The 14,780-nt window shown below is 39.2% G+C and overlaps 1 long non-coding RNA gene across 1 annotated transcript in view; it reads right to left on the minus strand.

Moving 5' to 3' along the window:
* Positions 1-325: 325 nt before the first annotated feature.
* The window catches only part of LOC121143526, a 31,598-nt gene continuing 17,143 nt past the window's right edge, over positions 326-14,780 (minus strand). The window contains exons 3-4 of the long non-coding RNA XR_005880759.1: positions 14,631-14,740; positions 326-1,397 (exon numbers count right to left, since the gene is read on the minus strand). This is a non-coding gene — a long non-coding RNA (uncharacterized LOC121143526). The remainder of the gene's footprint in view (positions 1,398-14,630; positions 14,741-14,780) is intronic.

Below are 14,780 nucleotides of genomic sequence, written 5' to 3' on the forward strand. Positions count from 1 at the left end.
ACTTTTTCAGGCTGTCACTTTGACAACTTATTTTGGTTGAGTTAGCCTTTCCAGTTCTTTTCTTATCATGTCTTGTCTTGCTCTCACCTCCCACAACCTTTTATGAAATAGTGTAATTTGTACCCAGGATATGATCTAACTCCAAGTGTATCTTTGAACTTCTAATCTTCCTTCCTGCCTCTACTTCATGAGTTTTGAGACTACCAGCTTCAATTACTGTGCCTGCTATATGAGAAGCTGGGAATTGAACCCAGGGCGTTAGGCATGAAGAAAGCCTCACACTAACTGAGGTTTGTTTTAAATAACAACAACTCACACAAAGTAATTCCAACTACACTTTTAATAATGCAAAATACACACTAGTTGATGTAGCAGCATTTCCCTGAACAGTGTTTTACTGGAGTAACCCTACTTATTTTCCTCATACATGATAACACTTTATCAAAGATGATAATGTATTTCTCAGGGGACTGAATTCTTTGGTTAAACTTTTGTTTTTCTCAGGAAGATCTTGAAAGATCTTCCCATCTCATTTTCTTTTGCTTGTTGGGTTGTTGCTTTTGTTCCATTAAATGATCTGAAACAGCTAAATGGTGTAGCCAGTGCTTTTTATTTGAATAGTGCATAGGAAAAAATATAACTCTTCCTCAGAGGAACCGCTATGACAAACAATGTGTGCAAAGCAGACAGGAGCCTTGGAAAGCTCCCAACACTCAGAGTACTAAATGGTGACCAGTAGAGGAAGCTGGCAAGCTTTCCGATGCACACACCCCTCTCCTTTGTTGCTTAAAAAGGATTCCTTCATCTCCTTTAAAGCATCAAATCTCATAAAATGAAACAAGGCTTAATGAAACGTGCAAGTGACAGGTAAGGCAAGTGAAGACCTGTCCATTTTCTCTTCTAAAAATATTTTATTAATTCTTTGATAATTTCATACAATGGATTTGGAAAGGTTCCCTGATTTAGGAGTATAGAAATTTTCAGATTTTCCCAGAGGTGCTGAAGCCACAAAACAAGAGTGCACATTCCAGCTAGTAAAAGTCCTTCCCCATGGGAAGTTCTTGTGAGCTTCTCCCAGGTTTCCTGAACTCAAGCTCTACACACTACACAATAGGAGTTCCATAGTTCAAAACCTAGAAGGAATTTCCCAGAGACACACATGCCCATCTCAGCAACAATACAAGCTGCGCTACAAGGAGGACATTCATAGCTAAGTTAAAGACATGATCAGACTCACTACCAGAAAAAGAAGCTCTTGCTGTGTAAAACTTGGCAATGATTTTAGAAGCTAATCAGGAAGATCTCTCTGCTGAACTCTCAAATGTGTTGTCAACTTCCTTGGCATCTTCAGCTCACAATATCTAAGTAGTCACATCTGCAGGATGTTGTACCGGTAACTGGAAAATAAGGATACTTTGTCATTTTCCATATATGGCTTTCATTATAGATACACAAGGAAAAAGTGTTTGGATTTGACACTATGTAAATTCACATGCACACACAGACACATTCATAAGGAAGCACACACAATCATATAACTATAGATAGCTGTATGTACATAGACATACATTGATATAGTTTCAATGTAGAACATCTTAAAATGACCCATTGGTTAAGGGATTGATCCCAAGCATGATTCACTTAACCTTAAAATTCTGACATTGATGATATACTCAGTAGGATGAGTTTAACTTTTTGCCATTGTTCCCTTGGAGTGGATTGTGGGATCTACACTTTTCTTCTTTCACATTTTTAATCCAGCCTTTGGGGTATTTTGTTTTGTTCCATTATTCATTTATTTTAGAGTGTGCTGCCTCACCACAGACCCAAAATAAAGGGATCAATGAGCCATTAAAAGGAAATTCTCTACAAATTATTTTATGAGTTGATTGTTGTTTTTACTTACTGTAGTAACAGGAAGCTAGTTAAAGCATACACTCTATCTAATTATTGAATAGACAGATTGCAACTAACTGTGGTATGCTCAGGTTTAAGAAATTTAATCCATGTAACTTACAGTTCACACTGCCAGTGCTTATTCCATTGTCTTTATGACTGAAAAATATATAGATCTTCAATATGAATGGTAAGAAAGGCAAAGGTATGTATGTGTATGTTCATGTATCCTTTGGAGATATAAACCCATTTTAACTATTGCAGAGCAGGTTAGTGCATTTAGTACTCTTACATAAAATCTTGTAGTCGCTCAGTGGCTTCTTACCAAATATAAATGTTTATATGTGTTTACCTGTATGTTGATAACAAGTTTTCTTTACTTACCTATTAGTTTTTCTACAGAAAGTTCATGCCCAAATTATAAATTATTGTCAGTCTCTAGTCCAAAACAGCCAGCAATTATCTAGGCAAATCTATAACATGCTGAAAATCTGGAAGGATAATGAATTTTGTGATTTGCTTTCTATCGACTGTTCTACTAATGTAGTTTGACAGAAGCACAGCCTTTATAATTCCATTGTAAAAGACCCATAGGTGCATGCAGTTTTTTACCTCCTTTATTCTGTAGGTTCCAGAGAGAAAGTGCTTGGGGTGTGACCATAAAAATTTTACTGATGCCATTGTCACAGGCAGTACTTTAACATCTCTACTTTGTTCTTAATTTACACTGAAGACTCAGAGAACTTTATAGTTACTGTTTTCTATGCCTGAAAACAAATTTCTGGAAAACACTGTAAGATATTGCCCCTATAGTCCACTTTTCTCAAGAACCTTTTTGTTGATGCTAAATTCATGACTCAATCAGTAAAATGCTTGTTAACAAGTTTGAGGAAATTAGTTTGTATCCACAGCACTCATTTCATGCATTTGTAATTCCAGTGATGAGGAAATGTAAACAGATATATCACTGGAGCTCATTGGCTCTTGGGCAAGTCGACTCAACTTCATGTTCAGCAAGAGACTTTGTCTCAAAAATAAAAGTCCTAGAAAGTGGTTGCTGAAAACTACATCTATCTCTGACCACAAGAATGCAGGTATACATACATGAATGCATGTGTATGCATGTGTGTACACACACACACACATTCATATGCACACCACAAACACACACATGGGAGTTCATGGTTAACATTCCCAAAGCCTCTCAACATATTTTAGTCAGTCAGGGTTTCTTTTGCTTTTTGCCAACTTACAAGTATTTGAGGAATTTGTTTTTGTTTGTCTATACCAAGTAAAATATGAACTAAATGAAATACAAAACAAATAACAAAAAACACCAAAAGTAATGCATTGTCAGTCCCTTCTACTTCCTCAATGTTCAGTATCACATTTACTATATAGGAAGTGGCCAATAAATATATATCCCATCACTGTATCATCTATATCAGCTTTGACAATGTGACAAGGTTTCAAAGCCTAAACATGACTTTCCCACTTCTGTACATCCTACCATAAAACGTTGCTGAAAGACAATAGGATATGAAAGGTTCATCCCACCCACTTCTGAGCTCTGTTTCTTTTCTACTGTCTCCTGAAGAAATCTCCTAGAACAATCTCCTCATCCTATTTCCTTGATGAGCTCTTCAGGGTCTATCCAAAAGAAGTCTACATTCTCCCTAGTTTCACCTGGGAGAAATAAATCTCTTTGAGTTTGAAGAGTATCACACACTCAATAATGCATGATTCGTTCTTAATCATTATCTCTTTGCACCCTGGAAAGGCTTTTATGTGTATCCAACATCCGGCCATTGACCACTACATCTCTCCACAAATTCATCCCTTCATTAATCCAGCTGCCTGGCCTGCACTGAATTACGAAGCCAGGATGGTATTTATAGCTTGACAAACAGGGTCAATGAAAGCAATGGTTCAGCTTGTTCAAATAGAGAAATAAGAACTCAGGTGGAAACAGAAAGTATTTTCTGCTCTTGTATATATCTACCCCTTTATCCAACAGTTACTGAATTGAAAACATGCCATTGTGTGGAATAACACAGACATCAAAAGTCAGGCAGCAAGGGAGACAGGCAAAGTCACTCTATGTGAATATGATTTAACAATGCAAGAAACTAATATTTAGTTGATGCGAATCTAAAAGTTTAGATAGTGTTAGTATCATAAAGTGATTAGATCTAGACAACAGAACATTTAGGCTTTAGCTAGAGGCTGAGACATCAGTTGCTGACCTCCAGAATTCTATGAATTTTCTGAAAAAATGATAAAGCTCTTAGAGGAAGACCTACTTTTAGTAATGATAGAAGTTGTGACACTGGAGTTCCCATATATCTTACTTCAGGTTACCCTGAAAAGCATTCTGAGACAAGGCTTTAAATACAGACTGTTATAAAGTTACTTCCAAAATAAGCCAATACACCAGGAGAATAATGTGGAATGTGCTGTGAAGAACAGAGACTTTCAGTCTTTTGTGTTGTATGTTTATTTCACTTTCTTTCACGGGTGGTGATCTAAAGGAAACCTTGCTCCATGATTTGTTTCACTCCAAAATAGAAGTGTAGGCTTTCAAATATCAGCCCTCTAATCAGGGGTCACTCTCTACCTCTGGTTGTCTACAGTTTTGTGGAGGCAGGAGCCTAGTGCATCCCTGAGATCAGCTGTGGCACTTTCCAAGAAATTAAATTTCATATGCAGGGTGGGGTCCATAGTTTCTGCCGTTAGGTGTGAGCAAGTCTGGTTGGAGTTTTAACAGTACCAGAAAGAGCCAGAGAGCAAAAAGACAGAGAGAACCCTCATGAATAACAGATAGAAGGGGGCTTTTGCAGAGCTTTCAGTAGATCAGTGTAATTCAGGATGGGTCTCATTTGGAAGAAGGACAAGAACAATACCAGGGAGAGTCAGGCAGTGTGGCAAAGAGATTATATCTGGCTCTACTGTAATATCTTTCATTGTGGTGGCGTCAGTAAGAATGCCTTCCATAGGTTCTCAGATCTGAATACTTGGGCACCAAGAAGTAGCACTATTTGTAAAGATTAGGAGGTGTGTCCTAATTGTTGGAGGAAGTGTGTCAGTTAGGGTGCACTTTGTAGTTTCTTGTTTATTTTGTATTGATTTTTTAAGTATTGTTTTTAATGATTGTATTATTATTATTATTATTATTAACTACTATTACATCCAAAGTACAGTTTCCCCTCCCTCCTCTTCTCCCAGTCTCTCCTGCCTACCTCCACAATGTCCCCTCCATCCACTCCTCCATTTTTTATATTCAAAAAATGGGAGGCCTCCCATGGATATCAAACAAACATGGCATATCAATTTGCAGTCAGACTTGATATCTCCCCTAATATTAAGGCTCCTCAAGGAAACCTAATGTGAAAATAGGGTCTCAAAAACTGGCAAAAGAATGAGAGTCAGCCCTGGATCTTACTGTTAGGAGTCCCACACGAAGAACAAGGTACAAAACTGTCACATATATGCAGAAGACTTAGGTCCCATCCAGGTTCTGGTGATCAGGTTAGTCTTCATGAGCCCAGGTTGGTTGATTCTGTCAGTTTTCTAGTGCTGTCCTCGACCCTTCTGGCTCCTATAATCTTTCCTCCCCATCTTCCATAATATTGCTGAGCTGCACCTAATGTTTGCCTGTAGGTCTGCTTCTGTTTTCATCAGTTACTGGATGAGACCTCTCTGATGACTACAGGGTAGACACCAATCTTTGAGTATAGCACACATTTATTTTGCCATTTGTGCTTTGTTCAACTCTGAGTCATCCAACCTCTGATCCTGGCACTCTAGGCAACATTAAGGGTGTGCTCCCTCTCCTGGAATGGGTCTCAGGCTAGGCCAGTCATTGGCTGGCCACTCCCACAATTTCTGTTCTACCTTTACCACAGCACATCTTACAGGCAGGACAAATTTTAGGCTGAAGTTTACATGGCTGAAGTTAGTGTACCAATACCTCCATTGAAGTCCCTTATTGCTAGGAGTCTTAGATATGGTCACCTTTGTTGATACCTAGTTGTTTCCATTTCACTTCATCTCTACCTGACCTTAAAATGCCCCGCTTTCCAGTCTTATTTTCCAGTACTCCCTCCCACTCACTTTGATCGCTCCTATTTCTATGCCCACCCACCCCCAGTCCACTTGAAAAATCTATTGTATTTCCCCTTTCCAAAGAGATCCTTGCATTTCCCCTTGAGACCTCTTTGCTACTTAGCTTCACTGTGTCTGTGCATTACAGCATGGTTATTCTTTACAACTAATATTCAATCATAAATGAGTATATACTATGTTTGTCTTTCTGGGTTTGACTTACCTCACTCAGGATGATTTTTGACTACTTAAATCCATTTGCCTGTAAATTTCACGATGGCATTGTTTTTAAAAGCTGAAAACTACTCAATAGTTTAAATGTTCCAGATTTTCTTACCCATTCGTCTTTTGAGTTTGTTCCAATTTTCTTGCTATAAAGGATAAAGCAGCTATGAACATAGTTGAACTAGCGTTCTTGTGCTACAATTGAGCATGCTTTGGGTATGTGCTCAAGAGTGGAATTGTAGGGAGAGATCATGTACCTGCAGCGCAGACCATGCCCCAAGGGTACATGGAAGAAATCAGGAATAAAAGAGGGAAGGGAGTGGGCTCTAGCTCTCTCTTGGATCCCAGCCAAGGTTTGGAGACCATAGAGTGCTGACCTAGTTCTCAGGTTCTCATGTAAGTCACTTTTTTCTATCTTAATAAATATCCAACTACCTTTTCCTAGCATCCTTAGTGTGACTTATTTCCTTTCACATGAAATAGTTGGGTTTTAGGGTAGATCAGTTCCCAATTTCCAGAGAAACTGCCATATTGATGGCTGTACAGTTTACATTCCCACCAGCAATGGAGGTGTTTCCTTTACTCCACATCCTCAAAAGCATGAGCTGTTACTTTTGCTTTCTATCTTAGCCATTATGACCAGTGTAAGATGGAATTTCAGAGTCGTTTTGGTGTGCATTTAACTGATGGTGAAGGATGTTGAACAATTCTTTAAGCGCGTCTCAGTTATTTGATATTCCTTTGTTGAGAATTCTGTTTAAATTTGTACCCCCATTTTAAAAATTGGGGGTTTTTTGGTGTCTAGTGTCTTGGGTTCTTTGTATATTGGAAACTGAGTCCTTTTATACTGAGAGATATCAATGACCAATAATCACTAATTCCTTTATTATTTTTTGTAGTTGTTGTCAGTAGTGTGTGTGCGCGCTCGTGTGTGTGTGTGTGTGTGTGTTTCTGGATTTGGAGTGATTATAGGTCTGGTTGTGGATTTCTAGGTTTGCCTTTGATGGACAGGTGTTATCTTTCTTGGTTTCTGTTTCCTCTATGGTATTCTGGCTGGGGTACACTGTGGTTCAGTGCAGTGTCTACACATGAGTTTGAGGCGGGACTTCTAAAGGCCTGAATGGCCCCTGAACCAGCAGTGGTTGCAGCCCAATTTGGAATCTGGAGTTCTGGCAATGTCCATGGCCTTTGATAGGCTGGACACCCACTGAATTCTGGTGGGGCAGAAGGTTTATGCCTGGTTTTCAGAGTGCAGGCTTGATCTCTGTGGTTAAAGATTCTAGTCTGAACTCTAGTGGAGTAGGAAGATTCCACCAGTGGTGTAGGCTAAGATGTAGGGAAAAGAAAAGGAGGCACAGTTATTGTAATACTGGATAGGTGTGGGCAGGGGCAGGGTGCTCTTTTACCTTAGGTTAAGTGCACTGGTCAGGCCTCTGGTGGGATAGAAAGCTTCAACCAAAGGTGTGGGCCAGGCTTTTTGGTTTCTGAAAGCCCATTCCAATCCTAGAGTCTCTCTCTTCCTCCTACCTGCAAATCTGTATATATAAATCTCAGATCCTTCTCTTACAGCATGTCTGCTGTGTGCTGCCATGGTTCCTGCCATAATGAAAATGAACTAAACCTTTGAAAGTGTAAGCCAGCACCATTGAAGGTTTTACTTTATAGGAGTTGCTGTGTTCTCACAAAAAGACACTTAAGAAACTGTTCAACATCCTTACCCATCAGGGAAATGCAAGGCAAAACAACTCTCAGATACCATCTTTCTCCTGTCAGAATGACTAAAATAAAAACACCAATGACAGTTTATGCTGGACAGGATGTGGAGAAAGAGGAACACTCCTCCCTGCTGGTGGGAGTGCAAACTTACACAGCCTCTTTGGAAATCAGTATGGTGATTCCTCAGGAAAATGGGAATCAATCCACTACAAGATCCAGCAATCCCACTCTTAGGCATAAACCTAAAACATGCACATACATACAACAAGGATATCTGTTCAACTATGTTCATAGCACCATTATTTGTAATAGCCAGAACCTTGAAGCAACCTAGATGCCCCTCAGCTGAAGAATGGATAACGAAAATGTGGTACATTTAAACAATGGAATACTACTCAGAAGGAAAAAATAAACCACTGAAATCTTGAAATTCTCAGACAAATGGATGGAACTGGAAGAAAACATCCTGAGTGAGGTAATCCAATCACAGAAAGAAAAGTAGGGTATGTACTCACTCATATATGGATATTAAACATAGAGTAATGAATTACCAACATACAATGCACACCGTCAGATAAGCTAGGAAACATGGAGGACCCTAAGAAGGCATACATGCCCCCCCGAGAAGTAGAAAAGGACAACATCTTGGGAGCACAGGTTGGAGGGCAGAAAGAGGGAGTTAGGAGAAAGAGAAGGGGAGAAGAGGTGGGGAGAGGGAAGATTGAGTCAGGAGAACAAGAGAGGAGAGCAAGTAAAGAGGTACAACAATAGAGAGAGACATCATAGGATTAAAAAAGAAATCTGGCACTGGGGAAATGTCCAGAGATCCACAAGGATGACCCCCAACTAAGAATCTAAGTAATAGTGGAGAGACTACATTAAATGACCTTCCCCTTTAGTGAGATTGATTACTACCATGTATTTCATCTTAGAGCCTTCATCTAGTAGCTGATGGAAGCAGAAGCAGACACCCACAGCTAAGCACTTAGCCAAATTCTTGGAATCCAGTTGCAGAGAGGGAAGAATGATGAGCAAAGGGGTCAAGACAAGGCTGGAGAAACCCACAGAAACAGCTGACCTGAACAAGGGGGAGCTCATGGGACTGACACCGGGAAACCACCATAGGACCGAACCATGACCTCTGAATGTGGGTGTCAGTTAGGAGGCCTGTGAAGTCTATGGGACCTCTGGTAGTGGATCAGTATTTATCCCTAGTGTATGAATGGACTTTGGGAGCTGACTACACATAGAGAGATACTTCTCAGCCTAGAAAAATGGGGAACGGGGGCTAGGTCCTGCCCAAAATGATGTGACAGACTTTGATGATATCCCATGGAATGTCTCACCTTCCCTGGTGTGCAGAAAGGGGATAGGATGGAGGAATGATGGGTAGCATGGGAGAATGGGAGGAAGAGGGAACCGGGATTGATATGTAAAATAAGATTGTTTCTAATGTTTGTAATAGCCAGAACCTGGAAGCAACCTAGATGTCCCTCATCTGAAGAGTGGATAGAGAAAATGTGGTACATTTACACAATGGAGTATTACTCAGCAGAAAAAAACAATGGAATCTTGAAATTCGCAGGGAAATGGATAGCAGTGGAAGAAACCATCCTGAGTGAGGTAACCCAGTCGCAAAAAGACAAACATGGTATGTACTCACTCATATATGGATTTTAGATATGGATCAGGATAGTGCCAGTCTGCACTTCCACAAATAGAGAGTCTGGGAAACAGGAAAGAACCTAAAAGATATGCATATATGCATAGTACCCAAGAGAAGAGGATGGAGACAAGATCCTCTGAATGGATGGGGAACATGGCGAGGGGTGGGGGTTAGTGGGACCTGAGAAGAAAAGAGGGGGTGAAGAGGAAGAGAGTTGGTCATGGGGGAACAGGAAGTTGAGGGGGTGGGGGTAGAATAGGGGGAAGAGGGAATTATAGGATCGAAGACAGATCAGGCACCAGAGTGACCTCGAGTGATCTAAAGGGATAACACCAATTGGCAAGCTAAGCAATAGTGGAGGGGCCACCTCGAATGCCCATTCCTGATAATGAACTTGATGTCTATAACCATCCGGGAGCCTTCATCCTGTGACTGATGGAAGCAGAGGCAAACACACAATCACTGAACTGAACCCAAGGAACCCAGTGACAGAGAGAGAGGAGTGATGAGCAAATTGGCAAAGAATGGGCTGGCAAAACCAGCAGAGACAGCTGATCTGAACAGGGGAGAGCTCTTGGACCCCAGACTGACAGTGGGGAGGCCAACATGGGATTGATCTGGACCCCCCAAATGTGAGTGTCAGTGAGAAGGCCTGGGCAACCTATGGGGCCCTGAGCTGTCGATCAGTGTCTATCCCTGGTATACAAACTGTCTTCGTGTGCCTATAGCACAAAGAGAGATGCTCTCTCAGCCTGGACTCTTAGGGGAGTGCCTGGATCCTACCAAGAGTAAAATGACAGACTCTAGATATCCCCTATGTGGAAGGATTTGGCAATAGGGTCGGAGGGAGGGGGGGAAGGGGAGTGCGGGAGGAGGGGAGGGAGAGGGAACTGGGAGTGACATGTAAAACAAGCTATTTAAAATTAAAATAAAAAATGATAAAAAAGAAAAAAAAGATTGTTTCTAATATAAATTTTAAAAATTAATAAAAATATTTTTAAAAAAGTATTGCTGTAGTCATAATATCTTTGCACAGAAATAAAAAACTGACTGAGGAGATCTCTTTGAAAAAAGTTTTGTTTCCCAGTGTGGTACCATTGGGTGATGTTGTATACTATTAAGAAGTGCAGAGAGGTTCTTAGGACAGATGAAGACAGCCTGAAAAGCCACTATAGGACCACATTTTCTCTCCCTGGATACAGGTTCTTCACAAGAGTAGTTTGCTGTACATAGTTTCCCTGATATTCCATTTGCCAACGTCAGTTTGAGGCCCATATTAAAAGGATGCCTAAGTTAAACTGGAACTACCAAGATTGTGAAAATAAAAAGAAAGGAAAGCCTTTTCTTTTCTTAAGACAGTTGTGTCAGGTTTATCATTGCAGTAACATGAAGACGATTAATGCAGGCTTTTAGTATGACTGTCAGGCTTTGGGGGTGGTCTGAAATACTTGTGTTTTATTTTTAATACATTTTGGCGATAAAATTTATATGGTTTTTCATGGGGCATAGATTGGAAGTACCATCTGAGAAGATGGCTCAACCAAGAAACTGCTGGTCATGCTAACAGTACCTCCTGTGTTTGATCCACATCAGCCATGTGAAAATCTCATATGTTGGCTTATCTCTATTCCAAGAACTGGAGATGGGATGGGGGTAGAGATAGGTGGATCACTGCAATTTGCTTGTCATGCAGTTTCTACAAATATGCGAGTTCCAGGTTCAGGGAGAGAGTTGACCCCAGTCCTTCAAACATGCAAATATACAAACTTCTCCTATTGTATATTCCCTCACTAAAAAATAAAAAATTACCTATATATGCTATAATTGAAAATTGAGTTTTGAAAATATTTGACAAATAAGGGACATTGAACTATATCCACCTTCTATCATATCTATCATCTTTGTCTATCAGTCTTTTATCTATCATTAATCTGCTTATCTTTGTGCAAATACATATTCATACAAATTCATATATTATTTTATTCTATTTATTATTCATGAAATCCAGCCTAATGCCAAAATAGATTTATATCTCATATTAATGGAAATAAATAGGGTGATTGTGTTTCATATAGGCATTGTTCTCATGGGAATATGGTTACCCTTGTGTTAACTGTAACTGTTATTTGACTGCTATATACCAGATCATGATAACAAAGACCCTACTCTTTCCTAGATACACTACTCTCTATAATTTGAGTAAAGTCGGAAGTGTTTCCATGACAATTGCTACATAATGGCAGATTGTATATCATTATTTTTTATGACACATACCCACTAAAGATAACCTGATACATAAAATATCTGCAGATGTAGTGTTTAAAACTTCAGTTGGGGGCCTACTCATATGCAAATGTTATTCAAATATTACTGAACCTTACAAATTTTCCTACTCTTTGCCTTCTGTACTGCTATCCTTTGTTTTCCAAACAATTAATGCTTTCTTTTACTTTGCTTTGTTTTGTTTTGTTTTTCGAGACAGAGTTTTTCTGTATTGCTTGGAGGTTGTCCTGCAACTCGCTCTGTAGACCAGGCTGGCCTCAAACTCACAGAGATCCTCCTATCTCTTTCTCCCTAGTGCTAGTATTAAAGGCTTGAGCCATCAGCATCTGGTCAATTAATGTTCCTTTTCCTCATCTATAACACACTCGTGTAACTTAAAATGAAAGCACCTGCACCTGTTTATTTTTAAAATATTATTGTTAATAGCAAGTTGGTTTTCCTAAAAGTTTAAAATTAAAAAACACCACTTCTTGTCCCATAATTTACAGTAGCGTGGGTTAAAAGTACATTTTAACATGGCTGTCTTTACACTATGCTACTGAAGACAAAGAAAGTGAAGAAAGAGCTGTTTGGAAACTGTATCTTCATCTTGGGTTTCTTTTAGCTGCACTTGATGTTGGTGATTTCAACCTTGCAAACATGAACCCTTGTCTCTTATGTATGAAGAGAGAACAAATGCAAAGAAAAAATAAAATCTCACAAATGGTGCTCACATTTGCATAATTGAGCCTGTTATATTGTTTTCTACTGTGCACTTAAAAATAGATAACTTACCCAAGGTATGGGTATCACAGACCAGTGATGCACATGTAGAGAACTCAGTTCTCCATTCCAGTTATAGCAAGCATTCTGGTCTCTTTCCACTATTTTGTCTACCATTTTTTAAAAGAAACTTGCTTTAAAATCCTAGATTTTATTTTCTTAATTATCTCTTTCTTCATATATTTTATATTTTAAAAAGTCTCGATTTGCCCAAAAAGAAACATTTAATTGAACTTTTGAGAAAGCATACTTGCTACTGAAAAAAATTAATCAGCAAAATCAGCGAACTAATTTTAATGATGATTACTATTTTAATGGGTGGATATTTTTAGCTGCATCTGGAATGAGAAAACGCTCTCTGACTTGGTGAGATTTAAAGTGAGCACAAACTGCGTTGTGCCACATCTAACAAGCACAGCACATTATCTTAATTCCAGATAGAAATATATTTATAGAAGAGATTAAATGCTGCAGTGCAGGTAATGAATAAATGATGCAGGAGAGCAAATTCTGATAAGTGGGTAATGAGAGCATCTCTGAATGGCTGCAGCCAGCTAACTGTCCTGCCGAGAATTGCAGTGATTCCATTCTGTCCCATTTTTCTTATTTTATGAGGAAAAAATATATCTATCCATTTAGGTTAAAGCTGTAAACTACTGTATTATACCTGGTGGGATATGTTTATGACTCTCATTAATCAGACTTGAGAGCTGTGTGTCCACTCTTTAGTCAGAGCAGAGAATGGAATTTTCCATAGAACATCATGTTATGAATAGCTCTGACTCATGCCATGTTCCCATAAATAAGGTCTCTATGAAATGTGTACTGTAGAAGACTCAGCATGGAATATCCTTGCTGATAGTTTTTGACCTCGGTATCTGTTATGTGAACTACATTTTCTGTCATTTGTTTTCACAGTTGAGGCATTCGATGAAACCATAATATTTATGACTGCACATTTGTTCACTGTCAGTGAAATATATTGTGAGACTTCATTCTTCTATGTTGGTGAGGGACCTGGAGAACCCAGAAGGGAGAGGGTGAAGTTTTATGCAGACTTCCTGCACAAAGGCAATTGTGAGACTCGTATTTCTTCTTTAAGAGCCTTTTGAGTAAAATTAATTGTCTTGAAATATCTTCCAAGAAAACTACTGTCACGGTGTTCAGCCTCATGGAATCAGACATAAAAACAGTAAGAATAAATAATAATCAACAGCATCAGGTAGCCATGCTTTATCTGTACACGGGAGGTGATCCACTCATAAGTGCTTCTTGGTGTCCACCATGGTCAAGGACAATGACATCCAAGATGAAAGCAAAACCTGTGCCACACAGTTCTTTTTCTCTTCAGAATACTTGGGATAAATGAACAATTGGGGCTTTTGACTTCAGAGGCAACCAACCTGAAATAAAATATTTCATCTTTCGCAACAATCATCCATCACCCAGCAAAGAGACAGATCAACTGTTGACCAAAGAACCCTGAGCCAGGAAACAGCCACTGGAGCAGACCGTGTGCACCCCAACACTCTCAACAATAGAATAAATTAAATAAGCAAGTTAGTTTGCTTTCTCTGAGGGAAATTTTTGTTAGCAACATCTCCTACTGAAAACATTTCTTTAAATTTCTACAATAAATGAAATAGCAACCTTATTAGATAAATGTTCAGTTCCAATTTCAGGGGCATGATTTTATCTCTTTCAAAATATCTCATTATCTGTGGAAGTTGCTCCTCTAAAAGTTGCTTTTTGCACATCTGTGATCAAAGCCACCATACTATCCTCAAGCAACATAAACACAACACACCTACCTCCTCCCCAACTGAAAGTTAAGAATTGCTGTTATAATATACACCACAGTGGGAAATTATATTTTTCTATGCACATAACTTGTAGCAATGATTGAAACCTTGGTTTAAAGTTTAGACTTCAGCACTCCAAAGTGGAGAGAAAAAAAAAAGAATGTATGGCTTCTCACCTTCTTGCCTGCTGTATAAAGACGTGTTCTCAACATAACAGGAAGAAATTAATACAGATACAAAGGACTGTATGACCACTCCTGCAGTTCTGCTGCATTATGTCTTCCAGCTGGTGCGTTTATATGCAAGAAGTACAGAACACAAAGGAC

Source organism: Mesocricetus auratus, unplaced genomic scaffold (assembly GCF_017639785.1).
Source record: "Mesocricetus auratus isolate SY011 unplaced genomic scaffold, BCM_Maur_2.0 Super-Scaffold_100013, whole genome shotgun sequence".
Classification (NCBI taxonomy): domain Eukaryota; kingdom Metazoa; phylum Chordata; class Mammalia; order Rodentia; family Cricetidae; genus Mesocricetus; species Mesocricetus auratus.